General features: G+C 48.2%; 1 protein-coding gene across 4 annotated transcripts in view; it reads right to left on the reverse strand.

Annotated features, from left to right (window-relative positions):
• The window catches only part of EXOC2 (exocyst complex component 2), a 1,213,422-nt gene that overhangs the window by 996,703 nt on the left and 189,783 nt on the right, over positions 1-26,936 (reverse strand). The window lies entirely within an intron of this gene.

A 26,936-nucleotide genomic window follows, 5' to 3' on the forward strand; every position in this document is an offset into this window, starting at 1 on the left:
GTTTGTGGGCTTGACTTTTAAAACCCGCTTGTTTTCATTAGTGAAAGGCATGCATAAGTCATGCCTTTTCTGGTGTTTACCCCTCCTCGAGCGCATCGGCCAACTACAGAAAACATACGAGGCTCCATGTTTTCAGCCTGGTTTTTGCACTACTTTATCTTTTTATTTTCCACGCAGTGCGATCGCGTTGGGTTTTAAATATCACGATCGTGCTGGTTTTTTTTGTTTTACATTTCAGTGCAATCGTGCTGGGTTTTACATAGCGCGATCAAGCTCATTTTTCTTACAATTTATTTGGCAAGAAAAGTGCGGTTAGGGGTTTACAACGCTAATAGCTCTAACTCAAGCAAATGCGAGACCTGTTGCATTACAAATGCTTGTTTAAATACGCCAACATTACATCCCTATCTCTTCAATGACATGCTACAGAAGTCTGCTTAGCCAGTAAAGCAATCTATTTGACTTGTTTGATAGAATGTATTGAGTAACATTTTAGTTATATCAAAGTTTTACTAATATCAAAATCAAAGTTAATTAGTGATCATATTATGCAAAGGTTGGGATTATAGCAAGAGCCATTATGCTATGGTTCTCACTGTACTAGACAATTCATATGAAAGTGTTCTGTTTATGACAGGTCTCTTATGATTGGGCATGTAAAAGCAGCGTTTTCATTACAATAGAGTTTGTAATGTGCAAGCATTTTATTTATGTGAAACACAGAGGGGGTCATTACAACATCGTCGGTAAAAGCCGCTTACCGCCGTGCAGAAGACTGCCAATATACCGCAGCGGCCGCGGAATTCAGCCACAGCTATTATGACACACATCTCGAAATCTGCTGAAATTCAGACACCCACACAAGTCCGCCACACCAAAGGTCAGTGGAAAACTGGCGAAAACAAAACCTCCACCTCCACGCCAACAGAAACACGCCCATGCTATCACGACTCACGAATCCACACAGCAGTCTTTCAACCGCGGTATTCCACTGGCGGTACACACCGCCGCGCTCAAAATACACACACATCTCCAAAACACCGCCACATTGGACAATTCCAAATACATACACCTGATACACATACACACACCACTCCCACATACCCAACACAATATAAAACACACACCCACATCACCTACAAACCCCTACGACCACAATTCACGACCGAAGGCCAGAGAGACAGAGCACAGCAACTGAGAACCCCACCACACAGAGGCACACAAGAACCATCACACATACAAAATTACACGCACAATACACTACACTCCACTACACATTACCACACACATCAACACTGACACCACCCCACATATCACCCACACCACCCCATGTCACGCCAAAGACACCCCCGGTTTTCGGAGGAGGAGCTCAGGGTCATGGTGGAGGAAATCCTATGGGTAGAGCCACAGCTATTTGGCTCACAGGTGCAGCACACATCCATAGCCAGGAAGATGGAGCTATGGCGCAGAATAGTCGACAGGGTCAACGCAGTGGGACAGCATCCAAGAAATCGGGAGGACATCAGGAAGAGGTGGAACGACCTACAGGGGAAGGTGCGTTCAGGGGTCTCCAGGCACAACATTGCGGTTCAGCGGACTGGCGGCGGACCCCCACCTCCTCCCCCACAACTAACAACATGGGAGGGGCAAGTCTTGACCATCATGCATCCAGAGGGCCTCGAAGGAGTCGGTGGAGGAATGGACATTGGTAAGTCAAATCTTAACTATCATATCCCCCACCCTACCTGCATGCTATCACACACCCCCACCCTCACCCCCTCCCCTATCACTACAACTCCTCACTAATGTACCAGTAACACAAACCACCCATCCCAACACCAAGCCCTGCATGACACAACTAAGCATGGTCACCCCTCAAAGCATGCTCACTGCACATACCCAGAACAACCCCCTAACCATCATCACACAAACCCCCACACAGGAATGCTTGCACTGGGGTACACACCCACACACCCATTGCACACCATCACACACACACACATGCAATAATCATGATCTTATGTCCCTGCAGGACCACTAAGGAACGTCACCACACCGGAGGTTCCAGACAACTCCACTCCACCCACAGAAGAGGCCCACAGTGACGAAAGCAGCTCTGACCTACTGGATCCTGATGACCAGCCCGGACCATCGTGGGCCTCGGGACAGTCGGTTCCCCTTGCACAGGCACAGCCCAACACTGACCTTCCACCCTCTGGTAACACCAGCACAGCACCCACCCAGCGGGCCCATACCTCCGTACCCAGGACACGTCAATCAGTGGTGTGTCCACCACTCCAGGGAACCCAGGAGAACCCACCACCCCAAGAAAATCAGGGACCTGGGGGCAGTGGTAGTGGGCACACGGTCCAGGGGACGGAGGCACAGGAACACAGGGGAACTGGGAGGGCTGCTGTGCGACAGGGGGCGGACAGGCCAAGGGAACCCACTCTCCACGAGGCCCTTTCCTCCATCATGGGCATACCACCACTCCCAGGAGACGATGGCTACGGTCCTGGCCAAGTTTCAGGAGACCCAGCGCCTGCAGGAGGAACAGTATTTGGGGTTCAGGGAGGAACTCAGGACCATCAGCTCCGCCCTGGGCACCATCATAGGGGTGCTGAAGGACATACAGAACACCATGAGGGACACCGTGGCACTACAAAGGGCCCCTGACACTAGCATGGACGATGAACTGCCCACCACCTCCGCCGACACTAGTGGACAGGACGCCCCGCCACAGGACCACCACACCAGCACCCCACCCCCTGCAGACTGACAACCACCACGCAAGCGGTCCCTGAGATCCAGGAACAGGACAGAGCAAGATGGCAAGACCCCCGCCAGGAAATGAGACCACCCTGATTGTCCTCCCACTGTCCCACTTTGTTACCCTGTCCATACTTAAACTGCCCCATCTCCACTTCCTATGCCCATATGGGCAGTGCACCTGTATGACCAAGGGACTGGACTCTGCCATGGACATTCCTCCACCGTCCCCCATCACCATATTACAACCCCACTCCATTTTTGAGCACTTCAATAAACACCCTTGAACCACAAAAAAAATCTGGAGTCGGTCTGATTTGGAAAATATGTATTATCAATGACCGTGTCATAATGCGTTTCCAATTGTAAAGCCAACATACCTATGTCACACATCATAAGTCCTTGAAGGATGCAAGCAGATGACACACGTTGGTAACCACACCTGTGAAACCGTAATAGAAAGGTACAACTCATTGACCAAATACTGCTATTAAATGACATACAGGATAGAGGTAGACGTGTGAAAGTTAATTGAATGGTAAAAATGAATATGTTCTCACCTGTGTGTCACTGGAAATATTGCTGTATGACTGACTCCCTGTTGTCAATGTCTTCTTCCTCAGCTTCCTCCTCATCAATCTCCACAGGCTCCACAGCTGCCACAACACCGTCATCTGGACCATCCTCCTGCAGAAAAGGCACCTGGCGTCGCAAAGCAAGATTGTGAAGCATCGAGCAGGCGATGATGATCTGGCACACCTTCTTCGGTGAGTAGAATAGGGAACCACCTGTCATATGGAGGCACCTGAACCTGGCATTCAGGAGGCCGAAGGTGCGTTCGATCACCCCTCCTAGTCCGCCCATGGGCCTCATTGTAGCGTTCCTCTGCCCTGGTCCTGGGATTCCTCACTGGCGTCAATAGCCATGACAGGTTGGGGTAACCAGAGTCCCCTAATAGCCACACCCGGTGCCTCTGGAGTTGACCCATCATATAAGGGATGCTGCTATTCCGCAGGATGTAGGCGTCATGCACTGAGCCAGGGAACATAGCATTTACCTGGGAGATGTACTGGTCTGCCAAACATACCATCTGTACATTCATCGAATGATAACTCTTCCTGTTCCTGTACACCTGTTCACTCGGGGGGGGCGGAGCTACATGGGTCCCATCAATGGCACCTATGATGTAAGGGATATGTCCCAGGGCATAGAAGTCACCTTTCACTGTAGCCAAATCCTCCACCTCAGGGAAAACGATGCATCTCCTTACGTGTTTCAGCAGGGCAGCCAACACTCTGGACAACACGTTGGAAAACATAGGCTGGGACAGCCCTGATGCCATGGCCACTGTTGTCTGAAAAGACCCACTAGCAAAGAAATGGAGCACTGACAGCACCTGCACGTCTGTGGGATGGCAGATTGGTGACATCAGGTCTGGCTCCAACTGGGTACATAGCTCCTGGATAGTGGCACGGTCAAACCTGTAGGTGACGATTAAATGTCGCTCCTCCATTGTCAACAGGTCCACCAGCGGTCGGTACACCGGAGGATTCCACCATCTTCTCAAATGTCCCAGCTGACGGTGCCTAGGAAGGACAACAGCGACCACAGAGTCAACAAATTCCCAGGTATGTACCCACAGATACACAGAACACGACACAGAACACTTCCTGTATGTGTGTTGAGTGTAGGCCTAGCTATGTGTGACAGTAGTAAATGAAGCCATGTGGGCCCCTGAAATGGTGGCTGCCTGACCTCTAAACTGGGACAATGGGAATGTGAGGTCACTGCGCTGGCGTTGTACCCAGTTGCGGTAGGCGATCGTAGACCGCGGCGCAATGCTGCATTGGTTGGCTCCTGGAACCCATAGGGTCCAATGTTAAAGACGAAGTGCGCCGGCGGTGATGATACGCACCGCCGCGGACGTGACCGCCATTTTCTATCTGTTCAATCACTCGATACCTGATCTTCGACAGGAGAGGACCTACACTGCAAGTGCTGCTGTGACCTCGGTCTGGAAGAGACAATGGCTGCTGCGTCTGGAGAAAGGGCCCCTGCCTTCACTGCTCAGGAGTTGGAGAAGCTAGTCGACGGGGTCCTCCCCCAGTACACGCTACTCTACGGTCCTCCAGACCAACAGGTAAGTACACAGGGAGCACGTAGTATGGGCTATGCCTGGGTGGAGAGGGCTGGTTGTAAGAGGGAAGGGGGCAGAGTGCAGTGAACCTGAAGGACTGTGAATGCATGTGCCACATGGCAAGGGTAGGGATGGGGGCCACTCACATGGGCAGTGCAGTTGCTAATGACTTCCCTTCTTCCCTTGTGCATGTCATGTAGGTCAGCGCCCACCAGAAAAAGGACATTTGGCGTGCCATCGCCAAGGACGTCCGGACCCTGGGGGTTCACCAGAGACGGGGCACCCACTGCTGGAAAAGATGGGAGGACGTTCGCCGCTGGAGCAAGAAGACGGCGGAGGCCCAGCTGGGGATGGCCTCCCAAAGTGGGAGGGGTGCCCGTCGCCCCATGACCCCCCTGATGTTCCGGATCCTGGCGGTGGCCTACCCGGAGTTGGATGGGCGCTTGAGGGCATCACAGCAGACACAAGGGGGTGAGTACACTCTCATTCTGGGGATTTGACGCGCAGTTGAGGGGTCTGGGTGGGGGAGGATGGCTGTGGGTGTACCTAGGCCAGGCAGAAATATGTAGGCTAGGCCCCTCCGTAATGCAGGGCATGTGGCACTCCACCCCACCTCAGTAGTGGGCCAAGTACAGGTATAGGTGCCCCTGTGGCATCCATGTGTGCAGATGTCCACCATAGCCATGTAGGCCAGATCCCAGCAATTGCATCAGTAGAGGCCAAGAGCACGGCGTAGTGCAGGGGGCTGTTGTGTCTGTATTGTCAGCCAACGGTAGTGGTAAGACATGCACTCAACCTGTCTTTCTTCTGTCGTCCCCTCCCCCTTTTTCTGCTCTCCCTGTTCTTTTGTGCATCAGCATCATCAGGCGGAGGTACAGTGGCACCGGGGCACGAGGGAGCTGCATCCCACATGGCCATGGAGGGCCACACCACGGACTTCGAATGCACCAGTGGGACGGAGGGCGAGGGGAGCTACACGTCAGTCACCGGATCACCAACCAGCGACACGGACTCGTCCGCCGATGGGAGCTCCATTGTGGTGGCAGCACCATCTGTGCCCCCCACTTCTACAGGTACAGCAGACACCTCCCCTACCAGCACCGCATCCCCCGACAGCCCCTCAGCATTCGCCCCGTGCCCGCTCACCCAGGAGGGCGGGCATCACCTTCGCCCCAGGCACCTCAGGCCCTGCCCCAGTCACCCCGGCTGCCCTCAGTAAGGAGGCCATTGACCTACTCAGGTCACTCACTGTTGGGCAGTCTACCATTGTGAATGCCATCCAGGGTGTAGAAAGGCAGTTGCAACACACTAATGCATTCCTGGAGGGCATTCATTCTGGTCAGGCTGCCCATCATCGAACCCTGCAATCTCTGGCCTCAGCACTGATGGCAGCCATTGTCCCAGTCTCTAGCCTCCCCCTTCCAACTTCCTCCACCCAGACCCAATCCCCTGTACCCCAGCCTGTCCCAAGCACACCATCAGACAAGCATGCATACACCTCAACACCCAAAAGTAGCTCAGGCAAACATAGGCACCACACAACCCACAGGCACACACACAAGCATCACCCACATGCAGACACACCAACATCCACTGCCTCCACTGGGTCCCCCTCCTCGTGGTCTCCCTCCCAGTATCGTCTACACTCTCACCTGCATGCACTACATCTACAGGCACTAGGACTCGCACCAGAACACCCAGCACCACACCCGCTCACCTGCACTCACCACCCCACTCCCATTTACACGTCCCCTGTGTCCTCTCCCAGTGTGTCTGTGACACCCCCTCCCAAAGTACGCAAACGCGGGCACCCACACACCCAACATCCATCCACATCACGACAGCCTCCAGTACCTGCACCTGCACCCAAAACACCTAAAGTGACACCTCCTACAACCACCTCCTCTTCCTCCACTCCCAGACCCCCCTCCAGGTACCCATCCCAGTGTTCGTCAGAAACGGTCCCTCAGCAACGTTGACCTCTTTGCCCCCCCCACCCCTCCAAGTCATCAGTCCCGTCGTAGCGCCTCAGCCAAAAAGACTCCAGTACCAGTGGTGCGAGTTCAAGGTATGTGGAGTGCACCGGCCACCAGGGCAGGCAGTGTGACACTGAGCCAAGGCACTGCCAGTCCACCCCCTGTAAAGCATCTAAAGTTGGAAAGTGGCCGACGGGACCGGGTGAAGACTCCTGGAGGAAAAACTACTCACAAGGGTCCCAGGGGGATTGCAGAGTCAGCTGTGACTCCTCCAAAGGTCAGAAAGGGCCAGAAGAAGTCTGCACAGCCTGGTGTGAGCAGCACGACGGAGAAGGGCGGCATCCTTCCCGGCGGGTGGGACGCCACCGCCAGCACCGTCGTCACTGGTCAGGAGACCACCGCCGGAGTCATTGCCCAGGAGGGCACAAGTTTCGTCAGTGGTCAGGAGACCACCGCCAGAGTCAGTGCCCAGGAGGGCACAAGTATCGTCACTGGTCAGGAGACCCCCCGCCAGAGTCCGTGCCCAGGAGGGCCCAAGTATCGTCACTGGTCAGGAGACCACTGCCACCGCCGGAGTCATTGCCCAGGAGGGCACAAGTATCGTCACTGGTCAGGAGACCACCGCCAGAGTCAGTGCCCAGGAGGGCCCCGGCTGTCACAGCCCCGCTGGGCAATGAGGGACCGTCATGCCACACACCAATGCACAGGTCAGAGACCGCGCCATGGCAAAGCACAGATGAACAAGGGAATCACCGCAATGGTGAAGACCGCTGAACAGGGCAAAGCACCGCTGAACAGGTCAGAGACCGCCATGGCAAAGCACCGCTGAACAAGGGAATCACCGCCATGGTGAAGACCGCTGAACAGGGCAAAGCACCGCTGAACAGATCAGAGACCGCCATGGCAAAGCACTGCTGAACGGGGCAGAGCACCGCTGAACAGGGCAGAGCACCGCTGAACAGGGCAGAGAACCGCTGAACAGGGCAGAGAACCGCTGAACAGGGCAGAGAACCGCCATGGCAAAGCACCGCTGAACAAGGAAATCAGCGACATGGTGAAGACCGCTGAACAGGGCAAAGCACCGCTGAACAGGTCAGAGACCGCCATGGCAAAGCACCGCTGAACAAGGGAATCACCGCCATGGTGAAGACCGCTGAACAGGGCAAAGCACCGCTGAACAGATCAGAGACCGCCATGGCAAAGCACTGCTGAACGGGGCAGAGCACCGCTGAACAGGGCAGAGCACCGCTGAACAGGGCAGAGCACCGCTGAACAGGGCAGAGCACCGCTGAACAGGGCAGAGCACCGCTGAACAGGGCAGAGAACCGCTGAACAGGGCAGAGAACCGCCATGGCAAAGCACCGCTGAACAAGGAAATCAGCGACATGGTGAAGACCGCTGAACAGGGCAAAGCACCGCTCAACAGGTCAGAGACCGCCATGGCAAAGCACCGCTGAACAGGGCAGAGAAGCGCTGAACAGGTCAGAGACCGCCATGGCAAAGCACCGCTTAACAGGGCAAAGACCGCCATGGCGAGCACCGCTAGCCCATGAGCGGCAGGGGCAGTGAAACTGGGACCGTCACGGGGAGAGTGATGCACTCTGGGCACCAGTCCGCCTCCAGAACCAGTGGAGAAAGGCATCCACTCTGTCTGTCCTGCACCGGATGAAGCACTCTGGGCACCAGTCCCCCTCCAGAACCAGTGGAGACTGTTATCCACTTGAGAGACTGTGGCTTTGCACTCCCCAGGATACATCAATGGGCATGGAGCCCCGTCGTGGATTTGGCGTGGTGCTGTAATCCGGCTGATGTGCCCCCCCCCCACCCTTCCCTTCCCCCTGAGGTGCCTGTTGTATTTCTCTCTGATGCCCCGGCAGTGTTCTCTCCGTTTGTGGAGAGGTATCTTGTGTGGGCCTCGCCCATGCATTTTTGGACCAGTGGTGCACGGACATTGAGATGTGCATATCTGCACTACTTCTCGTAATGTATATACTTTTGAATGAGTTTATATATATCTGTATATTTTTGACACATGTATTTTGATACATTACAATGTTTGGACTGATTTCCTTTTGTGTTTGCATTCTTCCGGGGGGGTTGTGGGTGGTTACTGTGATGTTTGGGGATGCCTTGGTGTGTGTGTGTTGTAATGTGCGAGGGTGGGGGTGTTTCGTGTGTGTCTCCCTGACTTTTGCCTCCCCCCTCCCCTATGTCGTAGGTGCAGTACTCACCGTTGTCTTCGCCGCCGCAGACGCTGGTGTTCGTAGATGAGTAGGAATACAAGGGCAGGTAGGATTTGTAATTCCGGCTCCATGGTGTCCTCCTTCCTCGTGGGATGTGTTAAGGTGAGCGTTTTCCCATTTCAACAGCAGATTCCGTCGGTGTTTTTAATCCACGGTGAATCCGCCCCGGAAAAGGTGGCGGTTTGTGATACTGTGGGCGGTACATTGTCTTCCGCCTGTCTGTTGGCGGTGACCGCCGCGCTGCTTGTCTGTATCGCCGTGGCGGTCGGAGTGTTAAAGTGGCTGTCTTTGTTGGCGGTTTCCGCCACGGTCATAATTCTCTTTTTTTGTCCGCCGGCCTGTTTGCGGTATTACCGCACCTTTAACACCATCCGCCAGGGTTGTAATGACCCCCAGAGTCTTAACAGGAGTGTCTAAAGTAACCAGTAGTGTATCCTTCCCTGAGACACAATCAAAGCACAAAAAGGTACACCCAGTCAAAAAAGTTAAGGCCAGATGTACGACCTTTTCGTATTGTGACTCGCATTTGGCGAATCTTCGAGATTTGCAAATTGCAAGTCGTAATACCAAATGCACAACTGTGTAACTCACAATGTTTGCGATTCCCAGTGGGGTCGCAAATGACCCCAATCATTAATATTGCTGAGGTAAGTCGCAATTTGCGACTCCATTTGGAATGGCCGCGCACTCCAGTATCCTGGCAGCAGACCACCATGTCTGTGACTGCTTTTAAATAAAGCAGTTTTTTTTCTTTAAATTGGTACTAACTGCGATTGTTTTGTGACCACATTCATGGTCAAAAAATAATCAGACATCGCAATGACTCGCAATTAAGAAGGGAACGCCCCTTCCTAATTGCGACTCGCAAACCCTTCTTGCGATTCGGAAAAATTACTACATTTTTCTTTGTTTCTGGGCCAACCTGGTATTGTTCGGACACATTTGGATCTTCTGTGACTCGAAGAACACTGCCCCACTTTCTCTGGTTGTCTTCAGAATCAAATGGCATTCTCTGTAGTTCAGAAATCACACAATCCGAGGGCAGGCAAGGGCTTTGACACCAGGTCCTGTTCTGAGGGCACAATGTGCTCTTTCAATTAGGAAACAGGTGGAGAACCCATCATGTCGTATGAGGTGTTTTAACCGTGTTTCAAGGAAAACATCTGGGTTGGACCCCTTAATAAACAGTTATTGGCTTTCCTGGAAGTTTTAAGACAGGGCCACATCTCTGCACCTCCAGCATGAAAGGACAATTTCCCAGAAATTGCCTTCAATTGCTGTACATTAGTCTGTGTCTTTGAGCTCAGAGAAGCATCCTTCTGTCTGTGTGACACTTTCCACTGCATTTTACAGGTTCTGGCATAGGACGGTTATGTCCATCCCCATCTTGGTTTCTAAAACCTACCTTCATTCCTAAATTACTTGCAGTTGGAGTTGCTACAGAATCTATAGTGCCTGCCACTGACTCCCTTGGTGTTTCTTGAGATGATGCTGTGACCTTCGTATATCTACCTATTTGGCTGCCTTTGTGAGCCTTACCTGCTTTGTTTTTAGCCTTGTCCTTAGTGAGCACTACAATTGCTGTTTAATTGTTGGGTATAATTCCAGTTATCAGTGCTGCAAATGAAGGATTTTATATCTGTGTGTGTGATGATGGTATGAACATTGTGTCATATGCCGATGAGACATAACTCATCATTTCTCTCACCAAAAACCCAGACACGGCCAAAAGGAACTTCCACTCAGCAATGGAAGCAGTCGCCACCTGGATGAGAAAAAGCTTCCTCAAGCTCAACTCCGACAAGACTGGGCTCATCTTCAGAAATGCCGCCTCAGCTTAGGACATCTCCCGGTGGCCCACATACCTCAGTACCCCCCTCACCAACTGAGCACGTTTTGCAACCTAGCCATCATCCTGGACTCCTCTCTATTCATGACCCGCCAGGTAAACTCAGTTGCCTCCTCCTGCTGGTACACACTCCGCAAACGTCTGAAGATCTTCAGATGGATCCCAGCAGACTGCCGCAGGACAGTCATTCACGCCTTAGTCACAAGCAAACTCGACTGCAGCAACACCCTCTATGCCAGCACCTCGACTAGAAACCTCAAAAAACTACAACTCATCCAGAACGCTGCCGCCAGACTCATCGTGGACCTCCCAGAGCATATCGCCCAACACCTGAGGACCCTCAACTGGCTCCCGGTTGAGAAACAACTCACCTTCGAGCTACTCACCCACACTTGCAAGGCCATACACAACGCAGGACCAGCCTACCTGAACCACTGAGTCTCCTTCTACACCCCCACCAGATTCCTCTGCTCCAGCCAGCTGGCCCTGGCCACCATCCCTTGCATTCATAGAACCACCGCTGGAGGGCGCTCCTTCACCCAAAAAGCTGGAACAACCCCTGCGCCCCAGACAAAGCCCATCACTCACCATCTTCAGGAAGAACCTCAAGACGGTGCTCTTCGGATGAGGCTCGCCTGCACTCCAGCACCTTGAGGCACTCACGGGTGACTAGCCGCACTTTACAAAAATTGATTGATTAACAGAAATGTTCTAGAAACGTACTCCTGCTTACACCTGCTTGCTTCTCCAGAGTAGTGTTAATTTAGCCCGTGCCTTCTTATATTGCCAGCTTGATTTGGTCACTGGGCAGGGTACCTCAGTGCTGACACCCGAACCCCCCCCTTCTCTCAGGTGGCAAGAGCAGTTGGGAGCCAGGGATCTAACTATTTGAGAGTTACCCTGTAATTTGTGAATTACCTTGTCCATAGGTTGATTGCAGCATCATGCCTCTGCCACGTGGGTCACAACAGTGCCGCCTATTTGTAGTGTTCAATCCCCAGGGATTATTCCTGGATATTGAATGGAACCTCAGCTTGTGCAATTGCAGAAATTCTTGTGCTCATAAAACCCAGCAAAGATCCTGGTGTTTCATGCGTTTGGGCATTCTGACCACACACTTCAACAGCAGTCACTTGAGGGACTTGTGCCAACCAATTAATTAAATTTTACATTTCATGCTCTTTATTATAATTTCAACTTGAAATGTAAAGCTGTACTCTAAAGTAATGTCCCTGCTTGGGTGGCCTAGGTGTTGCAAATGAGTATTTGTGCACACCCCACAGGTCCTCCAACATACGGGGCAGCCACACTTATTTATCCTGTGGTGCTTTCTCTGTGTCAATTATTAGGTTGAAGCCCCTGTGGAAAGGGCAAATGTGTTGCTGTTAGTTCTGTGAGACCTTAGTTGAATGAGGGCATAGATGCTGCCCCAGGCCAAATACGCACCATAGAGTAGCATTCTACAGGCTAGTGGACTCCCTGCAAGGCTCCAGTGGAAGGATGGTGATTGATGCAGCTCCAGGTCACACACAGGCAGCCGAAGTGCCCCAGAGCAACACCCCTTTTGTCACTGGTTCCCAGCCGCTATATTGTGAACCTGTGGTGATGAGAGCCACACCCTCACACCATGGCTCGCTTGTGGCATTTGCTCACCTTTGGAGGTTGAAGAGGACGGTAACGAGAGTCCACACACTGTTCCTGTGGTGAGGGGGAACAATTTCATATGCCACCACCCCTCAAATTCCCCACCCCCCATACATCCTTTCCAAGTGCAGGCAAAAACCACAATTCCCTACCTACCTACCTAGTCACAACCAGCTTCCAAAACTGAGTTTGGACAAAGCTGGACTACTGTCCCAGGGCCTCACAGGATGCATTGACAGCACTCAAGCACAGCAAAACATCGGTATTTGAATGATGCACAGGAGCTTGTGGATGCAGTTATTCTGACCGATTACTCAATTTTTAGAACTGGTGGCATTAACCATGTTGTGTGGTCATCTACATCCTTACTAATTTTGCTCTAGTTTGGTTTTCTTGCTGCGTTTGTATTGCGTAGTGTTAGTAGAATGTTTTTGAAACCTATGTACTAACAGTACAAATGTATAACACATTTACAAATTGTAATGACTTGTGACAACTACTTAATGCACCTTGATTATATGCAAATATATATAGTGTTTTTTTGAGTTAAGTTTTTTTTTTCCCCCCTTCAAACGCTGGGCCAAAAAAATTCCAATTGTATCCTCCCATCGGTCTTCATGAAAAACTGAAGGAAGGCAGAGGCAATTGGAAGTTAAAACAGGGCTGCCAGTGTGGAGTGCTTTTGCTGCATGTTCAAATAGCAAGGTGTTCTTATGCTGACATTCTGCTGTTAAGCAGAGTTCAAGCATTACATCAGCGTCTACTGAAAACTCCACAGTTTTGTCAGTGCTAAGAGTAGCTCTTGACCATTAACCATCTGTCAAAGCTGAGAGCCACAATCCCCAGAACCCACCCCGTGGTATGAAAATATCGAGTATCAATTTTTAAAGGACTCAAAGGAATATTTTCGGCATCCAGTTATGGACTGCTTTTCACATAAAGCATATTGAAAACCTATTGATAGCTTGAAGAAAACAAAGACTGCTGACCGTGTTTATAACCTATCAAGCATTTTATAAGTAGCATTTCTGTAATGCATCATTCAACTACTTGTTTGATGCATGCTATAATAAAAAATAAATGAAAAAAAACAGTACTGAAGGTTACGTAATACTGTGTGTCTTATATTCTAAATGGACACATTTAATTTCCTTGGAAACCCTTAGTAAACTGAAATAGGGTGTTACAAATAAATGCTCACAGTTTCGGCAAACAATAGAAGTAAGTCACAGTGATATGATGGGGTGTGCATAGAATTTCACAGTGTAGTCAAATTGAAAAGGTCAGACTGAGCAGTCTTCTTGATAGCAAATGTGCTACTGATTTATTTACAGCAATGTCTTCTGAATTTAACTATGTGCTTTAAATATCTAATATGTTTAACTACCCCTCCCCCCATTCCAAATAAAAAAAAAATTCACAAGTTTAAACCGTCCATCACCTGGGAAGACCGATAGTGTCCAGGCTTGGATCTTTACTTGAACCTCTCTCTCAAATCTTGGATTGTAAAAGACCTATGGTTGCTAAGATGGCATCATACCTGCAAGACCCCAAATATGTACTAAACATTTTGATGAAAGTACCTTTTGATGTAGAAAAACATCATTTGATCTGCTTTGATGTGGAACTGGATTATACGAATATTCCACAGGAAAAATCTTTAACGGAGAAGCTTTATTGCAGGAACAAATAGGAGATGATAGGACTCCAACTTCCTATATAATTGAATGCCCCATATAGCCATGAAAGATACATTTATTTCTATTACAGAACCAACTGTACTGGCATTTCACTGGTACTTCAATGGGCAGTACCTTTCCCCCACCCCAAGCATGGCAGATTTAGACCTGCATAATTTTGAAAGCATACACATTTACCCAGACCATAACCCATACCAAGAACATCTCAAATTATGAAGAAGATACATCATCGGTGTTCTTGTCATCTAAGAAGGGGGTTCAGATTTTGTGCTAGAATTTACCCAATGACAGAACTCCATAAACAATCACATTAGATGCACCGGTAAAAACAGTAGTCCCAGTCATCCCTTTCTAATCTACGATTGAAACCATAAGATCTGATTTGTAAAAAAAAAAAACAATGGCACATAACTCTTTACTAAAACCGTTTCCATCCGAGAGCTCTACATGACAGCCTTCCTTTGAGTTGTAGGAATTGCTCTGAGTTGGAAAACTTTAGGAGACGTGCCATTGAACTGAGCAGGAACCGGATACAGAAAAAGCGACCCTCCTTTATTGGTTTGCAAAAAAAGCAGAACAATCCTAGAGATGCACTTCTTGAAGATCATTAGAAACCCATATTAAATAGATTGGTATGTGTAAGTACCTTCAGTCACTTGATCAATACTATAAAAAAAAAGCAGTTACAAAAAATTGGCAAGTTCCTAACACCCTATAGTAAGATAGATTTGGAGAGACCAGGGTTTGCATTTAAGTGGGGCAGGAATTTGAAAGATATGGTAGACCCAAAACAGCCAATAGAAATGTTCAAGACACCCTTTGGGCTCTTCCGAACATTGGGAGCCATTTTCTATGTGGCTCATGTTCTGTCACCTTACTCAACATGTCACAGAAATTGACTTGGTCTGACCATTCCAGGGGAACTGAAGCACCATACCAACTGTAACACCAGTGTTGTGATCTATCTGATTCAATGTCCTTGTAAAGTACGTGGCATAGAAATTACCACTCAAAGTGAGGATGAGAATCCTAGAACATCCGAGCTTAAACACAAAATTAACTTTGACTTTCAAACATAGTGAGAATGACCTACGATGGACAGGTAATTTTTAAACCTAGCGCATTTGAGTACTTACCTACAACTGCAGCACTTCAGCTGAGTCACTTATCTAAACTCTCAATGTATTGGGATCGAATTGTCTGTCCAACTCAAGCCTCATTCTGGCAAGCCAAAGAGGGTTACGTACTGAAGTCAGATACCCAATCTCGGTGTGTAAGAAATTACAATAAACACACGAGAATGATACACTTGGCTTTTTGCATTTGCCGCCTTAAGTGGGAAGGGTATGCCTAGACGTGGGTCCCTCACTTCTCATGCCACTGAAATCAAGCTAGCCTGGCTGATGAAGGATGATACCCTGAAATTGGTCCTACGATGCTTGTTTCTAGTCTAGGGAGAACCTGGCTGTGTCCAAACTGAAATGGCATGGGTAGCAAAAAATACAATGGATGAAGGCCCGGATCTCTATACTGGGGGTGAATGTTTGACATTGGTCAGCATTCCGTCCATCACTTGGCTTTTTGCAAGAGTGGTAACACATATTTCACATATGTGCTGTGCAGTGTCACATATGCATAACCACAGGATCACACCAAATACACAAGATTGAAGTATAATATTGAAATTTCTCTTCATTGTTTGTCTCTGTACTTTTATAGTATTTCAGTTGATTACGATGGTGGATTACTCTCGTAACTATTGTGGGTCACTGTCAGTATCTATCAATTTATTCATACCCTTACGCTCTTCATTGTCAAAATTTGGCAGAGTGATTATGCACAAATAAGGTGCTGAAGAATGCATAGAACCTCTTTGCAAGATCATGAGCTGGGCAGAAATCTGCCCACTGTTCTCCTATTGTGTTGAAATTACACTGACCTGTACATTGGGGTCACCAGAATAAAGTCATTGTTCAGCCCACCATGAGGTAGTTTTACCTTCTCCTATCACATACCCTACACTGCACTCTCCACCACATCACTGATTCGGATAGGGTCCTAGGCATTAAAAAAAAAAAAAAAAAAAAAAAAAACACAACACCATCAAGAGTTCCTCCTTTAAAAAAGAAAAGCTATGAAGCAATAAGTCCCAAATACATGCTGCACCCTGCCAAGATGAAAGTCATTATTCAGACCAAACTGTACTTGAAAACTCTAAGATTGGCGATCAACATCATAATTTAAGAGGTAGATCCAGTCTTCCAGTGGCGCCGGAACTAAGGAACGGAGGCACTGGCAGAGGCTAGGACCTCAACTGTGTATGAGGAAGGAGAAAATGGCCCCTGTGGAGGAAAGCAATGAATACATCTAAAACACAAAAACAGACTCTGAGAAACAACCAGGGACAGGTAACACACCATCAACACAGGAGTTGAACATCCTGGAAGCACCAGATGCATTACTGAGGGTTACTGGCCAATACAATAATATAAGGTACATTACATATCTCTTCTAACCAATGATATGTTGGAGGTCTGAATTCCAGAATACTGAAGATCATGTAGCCACTCAAGGCTCACATATCAATGAGTGTACAAGCAAGACATTCATCAAGACACAATAGAATTGCTAGAGTGAGCAGTCAGGAACAGTGTTATGTGTAATTAACTTCTTGTTTGGATGTGAACAATACATTTTAATGATACATACATAGACTTTAGTTGTTCTAGGGTATATCTGGTATAGTTTGGGAGTTTTAGAGAACTTGGAATTGAATATGATTAGACCTGTTCTATGACCAGGTGGTGACTTGCTCACCCTGTTAATGTCGACAGACTGTACATATTGAGAAACATAGGGAAGAAGGGTTCAGTGAATTAGCTTATGTTTGATGGTATTTAGTTCCCAATGAGCGATAAAATACTATGTATTGCAAATTATCATAATAATATAGGTACATCTTTGAATATCATGTTTGAAGAGGGAAGAAGACACATGCTAGACAACATAATATGCCAGAAGTACTGGAATTCTTTTCCTAAAGCAAAATAAGTGCTCTGCAGTCTTGCAGTTTGCCAAACAATATGGTCTTTGTGCATTTATGCTCCTAAAAAAAAGACACTCAATGAGGAACAACTGTGAATTCCTTGGTAGATATGGCTTCAGCCAGGTGCAACAGGCTGGGCTGGCTTACTGTTTAAGGGGTACGGTCATTTTTTTTAAATTATTTTTTTTAAGGAAAAATCATTTCAATATACATATGACCTAGATGGACAGACAGGTTGGGAGGCTACATTATGATGGCAGGTTCATTGAAGGAAAACAATACCTTGTTTAAATGTATGTGCTGCCTCTTACCTTCATCACTGGACTTCAATACACTATGCTAATGGCAAAAAGCCCCTGAGGACTTTAACATTAATTGCAGGTATCTTCAATGGAGTCATGAACTGAGTATTATCATTCTCACACCACGGCAACAACACAGCTTTTAACTTCCAAATTTATAATAGTCATATCTACATTGACACTGAGGCAGAAGCCCAAGAATTCACCCAATTTTGCAAAATATTACATCAACAGGGCTCAGCTATCACAAACATGTCGTTCAAAATTATATTTCTAAACTTTTGCCTATCCTGTTACAAGAAACTGATAGTGAGGGACCGAATCAAGAAATTGCTTCAGAGGAAATCACAGAGGTGATAGGACTCAGGTAAAATTTAGGGATGGCATGGTCTACACACAGTTTTATAAAGCCAATGTTCTAGTTTGGCTTCACATCAATTGGAAATGTTTTGCATGGGCAAGGAAACCAGGAGATTAGCGGATCATGCCAAAAAAGGCAATAATCACCGTTGTCCAGAAGTCAGGCAGACAGACAGATGGACAAATGCGACTCATAACACCTTACTTCTCTGCTCAATGTGAAAGTCAAAATATGGACAAAAATCCTGGCTAATCATATGGTAGCAGTGCTTGAGACAATCATCCAAGATCAAAGTGGCTTTATGACACGTACGTCTACAAGGCACAATATAAATAGGCTTTTCTATGTCCTTCCCCCAAACCTGAACTTTAATGACAGTGTTTGCTTGATTTGAGTGCAATATAGTCAACCATGTATTTTTATTTCACTGCTGCACACTTTCTTCACACAAGTCACTAAGCACTAAACCGTTTAAGAGCACCGACCTATTCAATAAAGGATTGATGTTCTGTGAATACTAGGTCCTTGTCAATACATCAGCAATTAAATACGGATTGCCTATGCCAATCTTATTAGTTTTGTTGGTACTCTAGTGCTACTCAGAAAGAACCATTGTTATTTTAATATAAGTTGTTTGAGGAAGTGAAGCTACGGGCAACGCAGCTGGAATATCACTTGTTCTATCCAGATAAGCTAAAAGTTGCCCAGCAGTCCACAAATTACTTTTTGACACTCCTGGAGCAACATTGGATTGGGCAGTGGAGTAACAACAATCCACAGACCTGGCTCTCCAGATCGCCGGGAGCTCACTGTAAGCAGCCTACTGTGAATGAAAACCAAAGAACAGCGGAGACAACTCTACTGGCAACCTGAAGCCGGCAGGGCAGGTGGAAATTTGGAGGTGGTGCAGGTCAAAGATCCAATATGGAAACTGACCTATAACGGGCACCCAGATGACCTGCTGGGACTCCTCAGACACCGTGTGAACAATGCAGGGGGACCAGACACCAGATCGTCTTCACGTCTCCCACAACTTTGTTTTTTTGCACTCCCCTCAAGTACTAGGCCTTATGTGCACTGTGACTGCTGCATTGATGTCTCTGATCTGAGGAGTGGAGAACACGGAGACATAATGAAGCGGGGGTGGCCCGGATGGGAAGAGGACCTTCCTGTAGGTAAAAATGGGGAATGCAGATTTGCAAGTCTTGCACAGAGACAACCTGATAACAGATGCACTGATTGCCAGCACGGACTCTCTGGACACCGTGTGAATGATCCTGAGGGACCAGACACTAAATGGTCCCTACTTCTCCCACTATATTATTGTTGCTTGTACTTCACCTCAGTACCAGGCCTTAAAACTCACTGTGATTATTGTATTGTTGCAATCTTTGATCTGAGGACTAAGACATGATGAGGTGGGTGGACCTTCCAGCAAGTAAAAGTGGAGATTGCAGATTGGTCATGCTAGGTGTGGAGGGAAGGTACAGTGCCTACTCTTTTGTATATTTTTTTGTGTTGGATGATTGAGTTGCATTTAAGAATGTTTTTGGGAGCTACACAAGCCTATTGGTACACAAGGCCCTTTCGGCAGCATCCCACATGAGCTGCTCAAAGGATGCTTCTATGTCTGGAGGTATAGGGTGGGGGGGAATCTATAGTTGGTTGCCTTGTGGATCACATTTTGTGATCTTTCCCCAGTAATATTAGAAGGCACTTTGACTGCCTCATCACGCAGAACACCACCTGACCAGGGTTCCTGCTGCCACCCACTTCCACATTGTTTCGTTAAATATCTACAGTATTTTAGAGAAGCTTAAGTAGGGTGTTGTTCTTAAAACAGCTAAGCACTATGAGGCAGATAGCCTCCTCCTACAGGAGGCACATCTCTTGGGCACCATATGTCCTGTCCTGAACAGATACAGTTATGTTCAGGCATATCATAAATGCTTTGCCAGGGTGTTTCCATCTTGCTCCAGAATAGACTTCTATTTACACACATACAAGCCTGGGGAAAGACTCAGGGCTATTACATGCCTTTTGTTGGAAAGCTGGGGGACTCACCATTCTCTGTTGTTGATGTGTACAATGCCCTTCGTTGTCCCCCTCCCTGCTTGAGCAACTTGCCTGTCTGACTTCAAGCTCCCAGAGGGTCGCCTAGTGGTGGGTGAGAACTTTAATGGGGATGTGGATTTGGAGTTGGACATATCCCTACTTTGCAGGGATGTGCCATGTAGCCCCACTCCTCTGGTGCATTTCCTGGGGACAATGAGTGTGTGGTACTTGGCATAGGTTCTACCCCTATGTCGGTGGCTAGATTTTCTAATCTGGTCCCTACTGTGCCTAATCTAGGTTGGGCTACATCATGATCCCTGAACCTGATGCAAAACATGTCCTAGATGTACATTTAAAGGCTCAAGGTCTTTCGCATTATTTCCCAATTAAGTTGACTGAATTGGGAGAGCTGGGGTAGGGTGAATCTGGCACCTGTCTGCTTGGTAGCTGACCAATCCAGAGTTTAAGGCATACATATCTTCTCTGAAGCGGAGGGATACTTCTTCACAGAACACCAGTTCAGCACAATCCCAGATAATTCTTTGGGAGGCCTTCAAGGTGCATTTAGCATGCCAGGAGCATTTGCTACTTGCCAGGTCAAAACAAACAGCGAACACTGATCACTGATCTAGAATTCACTCTTAAAGATGGAATACCTGTGTTGATATGCCCATGGCCAGGTTCTCCAATGCAACAATGACCAATACAAAACCAGAATCTGTCAACTGTTGTTGGTGGGGGAGAGAAGGGAGGAGTTCAGCGTATCTGTCCATCCGGAGTCAGGCTTACCAATCAGGTGACAAAGCATCCAAGTTATTACAATGGTTATTCACACAAAGAGTTCTCTAGATACACTGCCACAATAGGTCATGCGGACGGCCACCTGGTGATGTGTCAGTGAATCATAGTGCAAAAGTGCTACTCATTATTCCGCCTACTATGTGCGACATGCTGGACTCCTAGAAATTGGCCACATTTGTTCAGGATTTACCCACTTCCCACCCTTTTATGTGGTCAGCCAGCCTACTTGGAGGTGGGTAGCACAGAGAAGGAGCTGTTAGAGGCCCTGATCCAGCTTCACACATCAAATGACGCGATTCAGACTCTCTGTAGCGTTTTCAGACTCATGGCTTTGCACTTTATCCCTGCAATCAAAGCAATGCTTGAAAACGAGATATTGGCACGTGACTTTTGGCATGCTGATATTGTAATAACTCCCAAGGTTCAGGTCCCTTCAGGTCAGTGCAAGTTATATCAGCCAATCTCCCTCATCAACATGGATGTGAAGCTGGTCACCAAGGTTTTGGCGACCTGTCTGTTAACAGTGATTGGCTCTCTGAACCACAGGGATCAACAGGAGTTTGTGGATGTCGTACTAAGTAGATCTCTCCAGCATAGACTCCCCAATGCATTATCTCTAGTCGACAGACTGTAGGCTCCCCTGACCCTCCTTGTTGACTTTGAAAAGGACTTTGATTCGATGGCCTGGGATTATCTGTTTACAATTCTTTGGAAGGCCAATTTCAGGGATACATTTATTCACTGTTTGCCTCATCTACACTGATTGAAGAGCAAGAGTTCAGCTAGGTTCAGAATTGTTCACAGATTTTCCTCTCAAGAGAGGGACGAGTCAGGGCTGCACCCTTTCACCTTTACTCTTTGCGCTATCTATTGAGCCCCTTGCAGAGTGGCTTCATGGTGACGCTTAATGGAAGGGGTTCAAAGTGACAAGGGAGCGCTTGGAAATGTCTCACCCTATGTGGATGAACTCTTAATATTTCTGCAGAACCCACAGGAATCCAGTGTGCAAATCCATCATACTACATATCTTTGGTGGGTCTCACTACCAATACGACCAAGACAGTGGGGTACTCGATCAGAGAAGGACCAGAAGACCTAGGCTGGGGCTCACCATGGATTCTGTTGAGGATGGCTTTAAGTACCTGGGGATGTACATAATAGGTGACGAACATAGCCCTTGAGAATGCAACATCATGAATTAAGTCTCTAGGCTGCAGACTGACACTTCATTCTAGTTCCCTCTTTCTTTTAAGGGAAGAGCTGCCATTTTAAAAAAAGGCGTCATTGGCACAGCTTCTTTACCAGTCGCAACATTACCCATTGAGGATCCGACAGCCCCTCTTTAAATGTAAAATGCCACTAGTTAGAATTTCCTTTGGTGTGGTAGGTGCCCAAAATAGCAATGAAAAATTACTACAAGTTACCGTTTGATTAGGGCCTTGGCGCAACTGACATTCGATCCTACTACAGAGCGCAACATCTCTTGATGATTGATTATTGGTTACATTCCCCACAATCGTATCCTGCATTTGACACTAAAAGATGAGCAATGGGCGATGTCCACTTCTTCCATTATCTTTATGGAGGATGAATCTTGCCTTCTGCTTTTCCGTCATTGAGGCAAGTTCTGAAGCAAGACCCTTAGGGATTTAGGTTGACAAACAATTCACCAGTTGGACCCTATGTGGGTGGGAGCTGTGCTTGCAAGATGTTTATGCCCTTGAAAGTTTCCAGGGCTGGACTTGATAGGTGCTTCCACGCCGGGGGATGTAATGAAGAGGACCCACAAGTCTTTCAACCAGCTACAAGTCTCCTTTAACTTACACAGATACATTTTCCGCAGTCTCCAACTTCATCATGTCCTTTACTCTTGTATAGAAAATATGACAGCTTCCCAATTTAACTCCTTACAAGCTCAACTATTAACAAACGAAATAGGGTGCAACCAAATATCCTTGAATTACCGTACTATTCTGACCAACTCGCCTGACACTTGATTTATTCAGGGTTGCAGGGGAGAATGATCTTGGAAGCTTATCCAACAAGAATAGGCGAGATGCTAGGATGGCCCGCAGAGTGATACCTATCATAGATCAAATCTGTTTATTGGTATATGATGTGTGAAACAAAGTACACAGCTATGCGCCTACAACCGCATCGGCCTGCAGCGAGAAAACACTAAAGTTTCATCTGTCACTCAAGCCAAGGAAAGGTCCGGCAGAGAGAGTTATTTTGACATGGGCTGAAATGCATTACTGACCTTCTCGCATCAGACATCGTTATACAAGAACCATTATCACATGAAGTAAAGAAACCAAACAATAAAAGGGAAAGGAGAGAACAAAGGAAGAATACAACAAGGAACCAAAGTAAAACAGAGCTCCCCGTTCATCATTCAGCAATGCCTCCCCTCTTCTCCCCCCCAAACACACCTGCCCCACTGTCTACCAGGCCCTTAAGTCTCATTCCACCCCAGCGCGGCCGTCTGTCCCTCCAACGGTCAGGCATCTCGCAGCAGTTGCAAAGTCTTTAAGTATGCAGGGCAAGTGAGTTCACTGAATTCAGTGGATAGAGTCTGAATGAAGGGTCTCCAGAGAGCGGTCTTATCTTCCGCTCTCTGTCTAGCTGCCATTGTTAGTTTCTCCATTGCTAGGATGAACCAAAGTTTATGAAGCCATGAGGTGTAGCTCGGAACCCTATCTGTGCCCCACAGAGCTAGTATCGTCTGGTGTGCCGCATTGAGGGCAAGGGCAATCTGTCGTCCCCTCAATGAGCGGAGAGGAAGGGTAAGAGGGTTAGGCAGACCTAGGATAATATACGTCGGGAGCCTGGGGATCTCAGTGTGGAATACTTTATGTCATCAAGGATGCTCTTCCAATAGCTTTTCAGCTTGGGACAGTGCCACAGCAAGTGAATGAGTGTGCCTGTGTTCCCGCATTACCTCCAGCAGAGCCCAGATTTAGTAGGGTCCCACGCGTGTATCCTCGCCGAGGTGTAATAACAGTATGTGGATATCTTATAGGCTGTTTCCGCCCCCGGTATGTTATGAGCTGTGTGATGTGCTCTGAAGTAGATACCATCCCACTCCTCCTCTGTCAGATTCCTCTCCACCTCGTTCTCCCACCGTTTCTGCCCCCTAGTTTTGGAAGGTAGTGTGGCTTCGCGAAGATGTTTATAGATTTCCGATATCAACCGCTTGTCATCTTTCTTTACCAGGAGCCATTTCTCGAAAGGCGTGAGTGTTCTAGCTACTAAGGGCCTGACCGTTGGTTGGAGTACCCAGTGTCTGACTTGATAGTACGTCAGTCTGTCTACTTCCGTATGTTTGTATGTCTCTCTTAGCTGATCAAAAGGGATAATTCCATCTGCGTCAAATAGACTCCCTACCCTTGTACAACCCTCCCCATACAAACATTGAAAGTTCTGACTGTAAACCGGGGGTGAAGTCGGGATTCGCACAAATCGGCGTCAAACCGTGTCTTGTCGCCACTGCGTCCCAAACCTGGAGAGTCGCACCCGTGATAGGTGAGGAGTATAGCCCCATTGCTCTATGTCTGCGTCGTAGCCAGGGTTCCTTCCAGATATGGGACCCAGCAACGCATAATCCATGAAGCACCAGTGCTTCTCAGTAAGCGAGCGGCTCCACTCCATCATAAAGCGCAGTTGGGTAGCTTGGTAATACCTCAATAGGCAAGGAACCGCCCCCCCCTTAGTACGGTATAATGTGTGACGCGATATGCGCGCAGGCTTCTTATCCCATATAAATTTCAAGATCGCCGTCTCAAGTGTATTTATAGTGTTAGGCGGCATAGTCAGAGGAAGAGTCTGGAACAGATAGAGTATGCGTGGCAAGATTGTCATTTTGATCGCTGCCACCCTACCGAACCATGACAGTTTATGCTTTCCCCATGTCTCTAAGTCGTTCAGTATCTCCCTTGAGAGAGAACCATAGTTCATACGAGCCGTCTTTGTCGCCGTCGTTGCTAAAGCTATGCCTAGGTACGGGACATGTGACGCTGTTCATATAAAAGGGTATCTGGAGCGTAGTTCCTCCTCGTGTTCAGGGAGGACTGACAAGTTTAGGACTTGAGATTTCTGTGTGTTCACTTTAAACCCTGAGACCATACTAAATGTGCATAAGGCGTCCATGAGCGCAGGAGTGTCCGCCCGTGTAAGAATCACATTGTCAGCATATAAGCTGATAAGGTGGTGGTAGCCCTCAAATGTAATGCCAGTAATACAAGGATCATCTCGAAGTCGCTGTGCCAAGTGCTCCATATAAAGAGCAAATGAAAGCGGGTAGAGTGGCCACCCCGGTCTCGTTCCTCGTCTAATCGGGAACTGCAACGACAATGTCCCATTGACTCGGACCGCTGCCTTGGGCTCCCGATATATACATTTTATCCAAGTCAGGAGCGCCGGTCTGACCCCGAAGCGCTCCAATACCTCGAAGAGGTAGGGCCAATGCACCCTGTCGAATGCTTTCTCTACGTCAATGGTGAGGAGGAGTGCCTCCTTGTGGGATCTGTGCATTTTGTCTATTAAATGTAAGAGCCGTTTCGTGTTGTCTCCACACTGTCGGTGGGGTATGAAGCCCGCCTGATCCGGGTCGGTAAGCCCGGGCATATAGGGATTAAGATGTTGTGCTAAGATACCCATGAAGAGCTTGGCATCTACATTTAGGAGTGAATTGGGTCGGTATGAACCACAATCCTCTGTGTTCTTCCCAGGTTTGTGAATGACCGTGATGGTGGCTTCGAGCATGATGGGTGTAAGGGCCTTGGTCTCTAGGAAAGAGTTGAAGAGCCGTGTGAGGACTGGGGCTAACTCTGAACAGAAGGATTTATAAAAAAAAGCGTAGTGTAGCCATCCGGACCAGGCGAATTCCCGCCCGTAAGACGGGAGAGATAGCCAATATCACCTCCTCTATCCTTATGGGTTGGTCAAGGCGCTCTGCGTCCTGCTCACTGAGTGGTGTGAATGCACTGTCAGTAAGGTAAGAAGCGGGGCCAAGGCCAATCGATGAGTCCGCTGCATTTAGCTCTCTGCAGAAGTCCGCAAAAGCCTCCACTATTTGCGTATCCATATGTGCCTCTCCCAGGGAGGGAGAACGAACCATCTTTATAGCGTTGGTAGAACGCCGAGCCCTTAGTTTATGGGCCAAAAGTTTTCCAGTGATTGCCCCCTATATAGAATTTATGTTTGAGCCGGGCTAGAGCATACTCCGCCCGATCCCAGTCTAGTCTTTTCAATTGTAAGCGCACTTTCTCCAATTCCCTCCAGACTCTGGGAGCGCCGGTATGTTTATGGGAGCGCTCCAGAGCAGCCTCTTTCTGCTCCAACACCGCTCTCTAGTCCCTCCGGGCTTTGTTTTCTGTGCCCGAGGATGAGATCACCTCCCCGCGTATGACTACCTTTAGCGCCTCCCAAAGTGTCCCTAGGCTAGTCAGCCCATTGTCATTGTGACTAATATAGTCCAGGATAGTTTTCGCACTGCCTCCACTGCGACCTGGGACTGCAGAATGGTGCCTCGAAGCGCCACCCCGGAGCCCAGGCTCGGCCACAGTTGAAGCAGGCCACCAAAGTTATAGGGGCATGGTCAGTTAGAGCCCTGGGCTCTATCGTAGTATCCCTGACTCGGGAGCGGAACTCTGAAGAGGCCAGGAAATAGTCTATACATGTTTAAGTCTTTGAGGATGCAGAGTAAAAGGAATAGTCTCAAAGGTCTGGGTGTGCTGTCCGCTAGATATCGTCTAGGTCGCAGTCTGTCAGCCACTACAGTCCAGCGGGGGTTAGAGCCCCGGCCTGCCCAAGTCAGTGTCCTGATCTGTCAAGATTATTATCCATGACAAGATTAAAGTCCCCTCCCACAAGTATAGCCCTGTACGGGGTTGAGAGCATGGCAGATATGGCTTGTCTCATTAATATTTCTTGTCTAGTGAGTATATAGTTGCAATTGTGAAATGAAATGAGTCTATGCGCACTCTGAGGGCTAGAAACCTACCCTTAACCTCATGTATCTTAGCAATGACCTCCCAGGGGAAAGCTTTCGA

The sequence above is a fragment of the Pleurodeles waltl genome, chromosome 2_1, assembly GCF_031143425.1.
Source record: "Pleurodeles waltl isolate 20211129_DDA chromosome 2_1, aPleWal1.hap1.20221129, whole genome shotgun sequence".
In the NCBI taxonomy this organism is placed as follows: Eukaryota; Metazoa; Chordata; class Amphibia; order Caudata; family Salamandridae; genus Pleurodeles; species Pleurodeles waltl.